The following is a 9,575-nucleotide window of genomic DNA, read 5'->3' as shown; positions in this document are numbered from 1 at the left end:
AGAGAACTGAAATACACACACACACATTCGAGATTCTTAAAAACACACACGACATGACTGAAATCAGTTACAATCAGTTATACAGGCAAATAAAAATAGTGCTTATGTGTGAATTTTCTAACAAAAAAACAAAGAAAAACTTCTAGCAAGTAAATTTCTTGCTCCCCTTTTTAAGAATTCACAGTTGTATTTAGCTTAGAGTTGGTCGACCAGTCGTCCAGCTTTTTCTGTTGACTGAAGTACTCATATTAAAAGAGTTGAGAAACCTTAACTTGTTCTCCTTCAAAAATATGCAAAGTTATGACAAATTGCGTGTGTTTTCACTCATTTGTAAGTCGCTTATTGATTGATCTATCTATCTATCTATACATACAGTGGGGGACAAAAATGATTTGATCTCCTGCTGATTTTGTATGTTTGCCCACTGAAATTATCAGTCTATAATCTTAATGGTAGGTTTATTTGAACTGTGAGAGACAGAATAACAAAAAAACAAACAAAACAAAATAAAAAAAAATAAAAAAAACATTTAAAAAAAATTTGCATTTTAATGAGTGAAATAAGTATTTGACCCCTTCGCAAAACATGACTTAGTATTTGGTGGCAAAACCCATGTTGGCAATCACAGAGGTCAGACGTTTCTTGTAGTTGGCCAGCAGGTTTGCACACATCTCAGGAGGGGTTTTGTCCCACTCCTCTTTGCAGATCCTCTCCAAGTCATTAAGGTTTTGAGGCTGACGTTTGGCTGCTCGAACCTTCAGCTCCCTCCACAGATTTTGGTGGTTGAGGAGATTCCCCCTCACAATGTAAAAGCGCTTTGAGTATCCAGAAAAGTGCTATATAAATGTAACAAATTATTAGTAGTAGTAGTAAATTTGTCTGAGACTATACATGCAACATTTTAAGTCTGGATGTCCAAGGCAATGATGAACATGAGACAGTAGCCACGTAGAGGCTCGTTGTTTTTCCCGTAACCTTTCCCAAAGAAGCCAATGTAGGGGTAGATGTTATGCTTGCACAAACTAATAAAATGTTACAATCAACTTTATGTTGAATAAAAAGCATTATTATCAAAACGGACAATTTTCTACCTGGAAAAATGTAGGGGCGGACACCAAGAAACCCAATGCTGACGACAAGGTGGTGGCAACGATCCCGATGGTGATCAAATGGCCAGATCCTGAAACTGTGGCAAGAATCTGGAGAAAATAGCCATAATAAATATTCATCCATCTCCAAAAAAGACAAATAATAGTACATTTCAAATGGTAACATATACTATTCTGAGCCACATCTCTGTAATTTTAAGTATTAGTAAAGTTAGTTAGTAAAGCACACCGCCAAGGTCATGGGTTTGATTCCCAGATAATGCATCAAATCATGAAATTTCACTTTCCATTAGTCAAGAGTTCACCAGTGTGAAAAATGCAATCACCTGGAAATGGTTTGCCAATCCAAAGCTACATGTGCGGTTCTGTTCACACTGGTCAAAATTCGAGCCAAATTTACAGCCCAGGCCGGTGCAGTGGATAGAAGAATTAAGCGCTAAACTATCATTTAGACTGCCAGATGCATCTCTTACAACACTTGCAGCTGAGGGGAAATAGATGGAAGTGCTTTAGTGAGCAGCTCATCAGTCAGATGCACATTTCATTTCACAAGAGTTTTCTTTGTTTTCTTTTTTTGGTGCAAATCTAATGTTCCCAAATGTTGTGGAAACCAAAAACTGTTAGTTTGTTTAAAAAAATTAAAAAAATGTTTAAAAGTTTTACATACCGATTATTTCTAATTATTTCTAATTTATTAAATAACATGTAAAAAAAAAAAAATACAATTGCAGATCATGTTATTTTCTTTTTTTTCTTTAATATCATTCACCCTCTAATATCAGCATAAATCATCAAACAATTTGTCAGTCAACCACTTAAGTCTAATCTCACAACTGTGACTGAGATCAATAAATAGCTCAAGGTGGTCCAAAATATGGCCAGCAGGGTCCCTTTAGGAATCCCACTCGATGGATCCTGGAATAAAAAGGATATTTATGTCATTTCTGTAGTGTTTTAAATGCACATTAACTTTGGCACCAAAACCAAGATTACCTTGAGATCTCCACATATGTTGACGCCAGACAGAATTCCTGTGGCAGAAGGGAAGAAGATGGAAAACATCCTGAAGAATGATCTGTCTTTGCCCCAGAAGGAAAGCAGCAGATTATCCACGAAAATCTCAGCTGGGAGAAAAAAAATGGTTAGGTTTTGCCATTCCTTCAGCAAACATTCTGGGGTGCGTTTCCCAAAAAGAACTATGGTCACAAGTTCCGTCGTTACTGTAAGATATCAGAGACCGAATCAGACGAATTTAAGATGCATCAGAACATTGAAACCTGAGGAGCTGGAATGCAGAGAGGCTTCAAAGCTGTAACAGGACAACGTCATAAATCGGATTCCTGGCTCCTAACAAGCAAACTAACCAGCAAGCCTCTTTCACAGAATAGCTTACAACCTTGAGACAAAAGAACACTTATCGATACTTCCAATTCAGGAAGGAGACTGTCAAATTTGTTGCAAGTAATCAAGACTGATGGTCACCTGTAAACCTGTGATAGAAAATCACGAGCTACAGACTCTCTTGGGTGGGTCTCCACACACAGAAGACAAAGAACCAGTCTGAAACTCCTTCGTTCATAGAGACAATCTGTTCACATGTACTAAAAATCATCTTAAAAGGACATACGAGTTATTTCTCTGCATAGAAATAACCTATATTATGTTTGTAAACTACACATTAGATTATCATGCTTTACTCAAATATTATGTATGGTTTTTTAATCACTATTGAATAGCTGAAGGATTCAGATACGTGTTTGGTATGTATGAGTGTGAAAAATCATGCTTTAAATGTTTCTTCCAATCAATTCTTTGTCAAATGTATCATAGTCTTGTTATATAAATCATATTCAAAATTTACTTTGCAAGAGCCTGTAAAGTTCAGACCTCTGACTGAACAGATAACAACGATTTATTAGTGGGGTGGAGAAACAAAGCAATACCCCAAGCAAGGACAGTATCTAATTGGTCAAGACGTCCAGATGGGATGGTCTGAAAGCCGAGTTTAAAAACTCAGGACACCATCAAACACTCCCTTACTCTTCTTCGTAAAAATGCTCTCTTACGCCCTTTTTGCTTCTCTTTTACCGCTCTTTGAGCGTGCTCTGGCCCATGTGCCAGCTGCTACCATAATGAGAAGAAATCTCCGACTGCACTCGCTTCAAACTTCGACCAGACCAACTCCGCATCTTCAGCCAATGCCCAAGACCTCACTTCAAAGACTATTGAACTTCCAGCCAATCAGCAACTTCGGGGAACCCCCTGTCTGCAACGGCGACACAAAGGAAACCCCTTTACACAGGCAATGCAAGCAAGCAACACCTCCACGTTCTAACTGAATTGGTGACTTTAATACAAATTTTAGCCTCATTGAGAAACTCAAAGCGAGGGTTAAATAAGTGATTGATGGTTGTTCAGGTCTATGCAATTGAACATATTGCTGTGAACTTGGGATTTCATATTTCCATTCTCTTAAACTCATCCTTCATCACTTTCTCTCTTTCTGCAACGTGTGAATGTGTGAATGCTTGTGTTCATGTGTTAGATTAGTTTATGTCTTAGGTTTATATAAATAAAATCTGATTTATATTGAAAGAGAAGTATCTTGTGTTTTGTGTTCACAAGTTAATGTCTTAATCTGCCGATTTTGTTACTGTGCTATTAAATAGGGTTTTCACTATTTTTTGGCTTTTAATTTCCAGTGCAGAGTTTGTCATACAGTATTGTTGTTGTTCAGTGAATCGCCGTAACAGTGATTCTGTTCAAATCCCTATAAAATCAGAAATGATTCCCTTTGAGCTAAATTAAACTATTTCTTTAAATTACATATTAATATTACTTTTATTACGTTACAGTTACCAATAGAGTTCAATGGAACTAATGACCATAGTTAGCTAACAATGCTTTTGGGAAACGCACCCCTGGCTGAGAACCTTCTGCAGTATGCTCAGATGTTTACAATAATATTTACAATGCATAGTTTGACCAAAAAGGCATTCAGGATACAGGAGGAGTACATCATTTTTGGATAATCAGTGCCATCTTTGCTTTTAAAAGAAGAGCCAGCAAATGTGATTATCTCAGTCTCAAGTTGAGGCTGGTGGACCGCCATCAAGTCACAATTATGGGGAAAAATGACAAAATTATGACATACTAAGAGATAAAAGGTCAAAATTATGAGATAAAAAGCCAAAATTGTTAGAGAAAAAGACATGCTAAGTAAATTATGAGATAAGTCAAGTCAAGTCAAGTCACCTTTACTTATATAGCGCTTTTTACAATGCAAATTGTGTCAAAGTACTGCACAATATAAAAAAAAAAAGGAAAATAAAGTGTCAATAAGTTTGAATAGTGTCTTTGCAATAAGGTCGGCAATATCGCTGGAAATGAAGCGTCCCCAACTAAGCAAGCCAGAGGCGACAGCGGCAAGGAACCAAAACTCCAACGGTGACAGAATAGAGAAAAAAAAAAACCTTGGGAGAAACCAGGCTCAGTCGGGGGGCCAATTCTCCTCTGGCCAAACAAACCAGCAGTTCAGTTCCAAACTGCAGCAAGTCAGGTTGAATGGGCTCAGCTGGTTCCAGTGGTCTTTTCCGATGGCTGTCTAAGTGGCGGGGTCCTCAATGGGGATCTGTCTCTGGCGTTCATCCAGGTGTTTGGCCTCTGCCTACGATCAGGGACACATACGTCATCTCCCGGCGCTGATCCTCCATCTCAGGTGTTCGGTCATCTCAGATCATGTAGTGGTTGGATCCAGACTGAAGTTCTGTAATTCCTAGCTACCACGGGATGTTAATCCCGTGGCAGAAACGTAGAGACAAGCAGAGACATGATTAGCGTAGCTGCTGTTCCAGCTAAGCAAAAGTAAATTGTTCAACCCAAGCTAAAGAATAATAATAATGTACATTTGATCAGATATAACTGCAGTACAAGATTATAAAATGCATTATGTGTATGCTTGGCTAAAGAGATGTGTCTTTAATCTAGATTTAAACAGAGAGAGTGTGTCTGAACCCCGGATGTTATCAGGAAGGCTATTCCAGAGTTTGGGAGCCAAATGTGAAAAAGCTCTACCTCCTTTAGTGGACTTTGCTATCCTAGGTACTACCAAAAGTCCAGAGTTTTGCGACCTTAGAGAGCGGGTTGGATTATAGCGTGGTAGAAGACAAGTTAGATACGCAGGTGCTAAACCATTTAGGGCCTTATAGGCAAGTAATAATAATTTGTAAATGATACGGAACTTAATAGGTAGCCAATGCAGAGACTGTAAAATAGGAGTAATATGATCATATTTTCTTGATCTGGTAAGAACTCTAGCCGCTGCATTTTGGACTATCTGTAGCTTGTTTATTGAAGATGCAGGACAACCAGCTAGCAGTGCATTACAATAGTCCAGTCTAGAGGTCATGAATGCATGAACTAGCTTTTCTGCATCAGAAACAGGTAGCATGCTTCGAAGCTTGGCAATGTTTCTAAGATGGAAGAATGCTGTTTTTGTAACATGGGAAATATGATTTTCAAAGGACAAGTTGCTGTCTAAAATAACACCCAGATTTTTGACTTTAGAGGACGTAACAGTACATCCGTCTAGTTGCAAATTATAATCCACGAGATTCTGTGTACGGTTTTTTGGTCCAATAAGTAATATCTCTGTCTTATCTGAATTTAGTAGGAGGAAATTATTGGTCATCCAATCTTTTACACTTTTTACACAATCTATTAGCTTAGATAGTTGAGAAGTTTCATCTGGTCTTGTTGAGATATATAATTGAGTATCATCAGCATAGCAATGAAAACTTATCCCGTGTTTTCTAATAATATTTCCAAGGGCCAACATGTAAATTGAAAATAGCAGAGGACCTAGGACAGATCCTTGTGGTACTCCATACTTTACTGGTGATAATTGAGATGACTCCCCATTTAAATGAACAAAGTGGTAGCGATCGGACAGGTAGGATCTAAACCATCTTAAAGCCTGTCCTTGAATACCAATAGGTTTTGCCTTATCACATAATTGATAAGTCACAATTATGTGATAAGGCAAAACCATGGCATAAAGTGAGAGTTATGAGATAAAAAGACATAATTAGGAGATAAATAAGAAATTCACATACTAATTCATAGTTGGAGATTTAAAAAAGTCAAAATTATAACAGTCATTTATGAGACAAAAAGTTATAATTATGAGATAAATTAAGTCTAAATTGACAAAATATAATAATTAAAATAGAAAAGTCATAATTATGAAAAAAAATCTAAATCATGACATACTAATATATAATTCTGACATTTTATTTCATAATTAATATTTACTATGTCATAAATTGAATTTGATGAATCATAATAATGTCAAAATCATAATTAAAGTATGATTTGTTTCTTTCTTATGGATGAACTGGTCTTTAACATCAGGAGTTTCCTGGATGCGCTCGAATGCTGCATTAAATCAGGATGTTGTGTACTCGCCGCGATAACCAAAAAATCCCAAAGCCTGCTTCTCTATACTGGGGGGAATGAATGTCGCCACAAAATAGTTAGCTAAGGAGAGCAAGAGTGCGATGAAGAACAGGATCTGAGCCTGTGGTGGGGCAAAAACCAAGAAGAACCTTGTCAGTTGTGCTGTCAAAAGAGGCAGTATAATGGGAAATGTGCTTAAACAGGAGTACAGGAACTCACCTTCGCCACCCAAGACATGCCAGTGAATGTGATGCAGAGGAGGATGATGACAGTAATCGTCCCTGTGATCCTCACATCATTCACATCATCCACCATCTGAGCGCTATTGTCCTGAGAAGAGAGAAAACGATTGCGAGTGAAATATTAACATCTGTGCTTTCTAGAAGAAATACCACCATAAGAGTGAATATAGCAAAAAAAAAAAAACTCTTAATTTTTCTTCATAAAATTTATGGACAGTGTGTCCCTTTTCTTTCAAGCAACTCTCTGAAATTACCATATTTTTGACAATAAATACATTTATTTGTGAATGTGTCTCACTTTGAGAACATCTCTGACTGTCTTGGCGAACCCCACTGTGTTGAGTGAACAGGCGAGAGCGTTGGCGAGGGCAAAAAGCAAACCGTTGGGCGCTCCGAGCTCCGGACCCAGACTCCTAGAGATCATGAAGTATGTGCCACCTGGAGAAAAGATCACCTTCTTCTTCTTCTTCTTCTTCTTCAAAAATACGCCACACAACATTTGTTTTAATCAAACATTTCTTCTTGTGGTGAACAAATAATTTCTCTCACCCGAGAAGACCTTCCCATTGGTGGAGATTGCAGACACTGAGGTTGCTGTAATTGTTGTGATGGTGACAGACATGAAAATAATGATGTAGGTCAGAACTGCAAGCAAAAAGGCAGAATTTAAGGAATTCCTGTAGCACAAATATTAAATGTCTGTAGATATGGTCTTAAGATCACATTCCTTGAAAAAGGAACAATTTGACTGCTAAAAAGGCATTGGAGTGACTGAATTTAGGATAGGAACTGAAACCTGAGGATTGACTCACTGAGTCCAGCTTGAGACGTGATCCACGGCAGCCGCAGGTACATAATGACTCCCCAGATGTTCAACATACAGCGAATATGAAATTAAAACACAAAACTAGCACTTTGATTGAAGAATTCAATCAATGACATACATAATGTAATTTTTTTATTCTTAAGTAAATCGCATATAGATAACACCAAATAATAATATTTATAACAGCATTACCTAATAATAATAAAAAAAAAAACTGATTTCACTGACCTGTAAAGTGCTCACATCAGAAAATGTTCTTGCTTTACTTCATTTTACATTTTGCATTTTTGCTATTTATGCATTTTAATCTTCAACAATTAATAATATTTAATCCAGGACAAATTAATCTTATTGTTTTCATAAACCTATGAAAATGACTATGGGGAAAATGGAACCTGAAATCCAGTCACATCCAGTCAGAGTTTAGTGCTATAAAATTGAACGTGGACCACGGTGCATATCTAAAACACATTGACACATTGCAGACTAAAATTTTGCATTAGCTCATCAATAAACATCTAGGATAAACAACTTAATATGAAAGATGTCAAGTTTATGACTACTGCTTTCTCACCAGAACTCCCAGAACACATCCAAAGCGAACAATCTTGATTTTGGGCCGTCCATCTTCCTCTGGTGGTGGAGGAAGATCATCACGGTCCGGCTGTTGACAGCAACATCCAGAGAATCAACATCAAAATCAAATGTTGTGTACAATTTTCAATTGTCTTTGTGTACAATATTCAATTATACTTATTTAATTAGACATGTTATTATATTGAAAAGGCCACTTCTGGAGTTTTACTTACTGGTTTGCGCAGAACATCCAGTGACGGTCTGGTGCTTTTTATACGTCCTGACCATGTGTCTTTGGCATAAAATTCATATGTTGGCAGGGGGTCGAGCAGATTGTAGAATTACATTTTTCTCTTGTCCTCCATTCCATAATCAACCTCCCCCATGTTCACGCTGACTCCTTGAGGCGGGATGTTGCTGTCCAAATGCCGCAGTCCCGTGATTACGTTTTCTGATATGAGCAATACATCTGGCCATGGTGGATTCTGTGAGACTTTTGCCAGTGTATTTCGTCCCCTCTTGCTTTAATCATTCAGCAGATCAAAACGATCCCTCAGATCAGAAATAACATCGGACGATCAGAGTGTGATCCAGCAAGTCAAGTGGACATGAACAGATCTTCCTCTGCTGTCAAGAAGTGTGTTGTATTTTCTTTTATACCTCTTTTATACCTTAACTGCGTCTACTCACATCCAATCAACCCACCCATAAACAAATACATTATTATACACACACAGACATTGTTGCAGAACCATGACTGGCGGCTGTTTGTATTGTGCACTAATGCTATCTTTGAAATCATGTTTGGAAATATCAACAAAGTGGTTTCACATAGATCTATCAAACAGAGACTTTGTTTGCCAAAAGCAAAACCCTTACTCAGTCATGTAGAAAAAAAAGCCTTGATTAATATAAAACTAGTCAATATTACAAGAAAGAAAAGAAAAATACACTGAAGTTTGGACATCTGAAGATCAGATCTGCTTCACCCAAAGTTACCATCATAAATGATGTGCTGACAGACACGGCATTTACTGAGTGTTTTGCATGACCACATAGTGGTTAGATAGGCCTGGAAACAAATGAGACCTTTTTAATACATCAACTGACAATGACTACGTTTACATGGACATCAGTAATCAGTAAAGAAGCAACTAAAGTAGTGATTCTGTGAGTTGTTGTAGTCAGTTACATGTGTTTTGGTTGGTGAGCACCTGTACATATAAGTCTGCCTACATAGCAACTGTAAAGAACTGAGCTACTGCAGATGCATATACATTTGATTGCAGTACAATCTCATCGTAAAAATCACTGCAACTAGCTTATGTATTTAGTTAACTGAGATTATTTGAAAAGAATGATCTT

At 37.4% G+C, this 9,575-nt stretch overlaps 1 pseudogene across 1 annotated transcript; it reads right to left on the bottom strand.

Annotated features, from left to right (window-relative positions):
- Nucleotides 1-901: 901 nt before the first annotated feature.
- LOC306876906 (solute carrier family 12 member 3-like) lies at nt 902-8,687 on the bottom strand (annotated as a pseudogene). Its single transcript has 12 exons — nt 8,444-8,687; nt 8,209-8,298; nt 7,621-7,696; nt 7,358-7,453; nt 7,107-7,246; nt 6,786-6,896; nt 6,576-6,687; nt 2,103-2,233; nt 1,925-2,024; nt 1,436-1,593; nt 1,078-1,199; nt 902-1,022 (listed from the first exon to the last, which is right to left on the bottom strand). The product of its transcript is annotated as a solute carrier family 12 member 3-like (transcript).
- Between the last annotated feature and the right edge of the window lie 888 nt (nt 8,688-9,575).

The sequence above is a fragment of the Barbus barbus genome (genome assembly GCF_936440315.1).
Source record: "Barbus barbus genome assembly, chromosome: 2".
NCBI lineage: Eukaryota > Metazoa > Chordata > Actinopteri > Cypriniformes > Cyprinidae > Barbus > Barbus barbus.
This window is presented reverse-complemented; position numbering and strand designations above follow the sequence as displayed.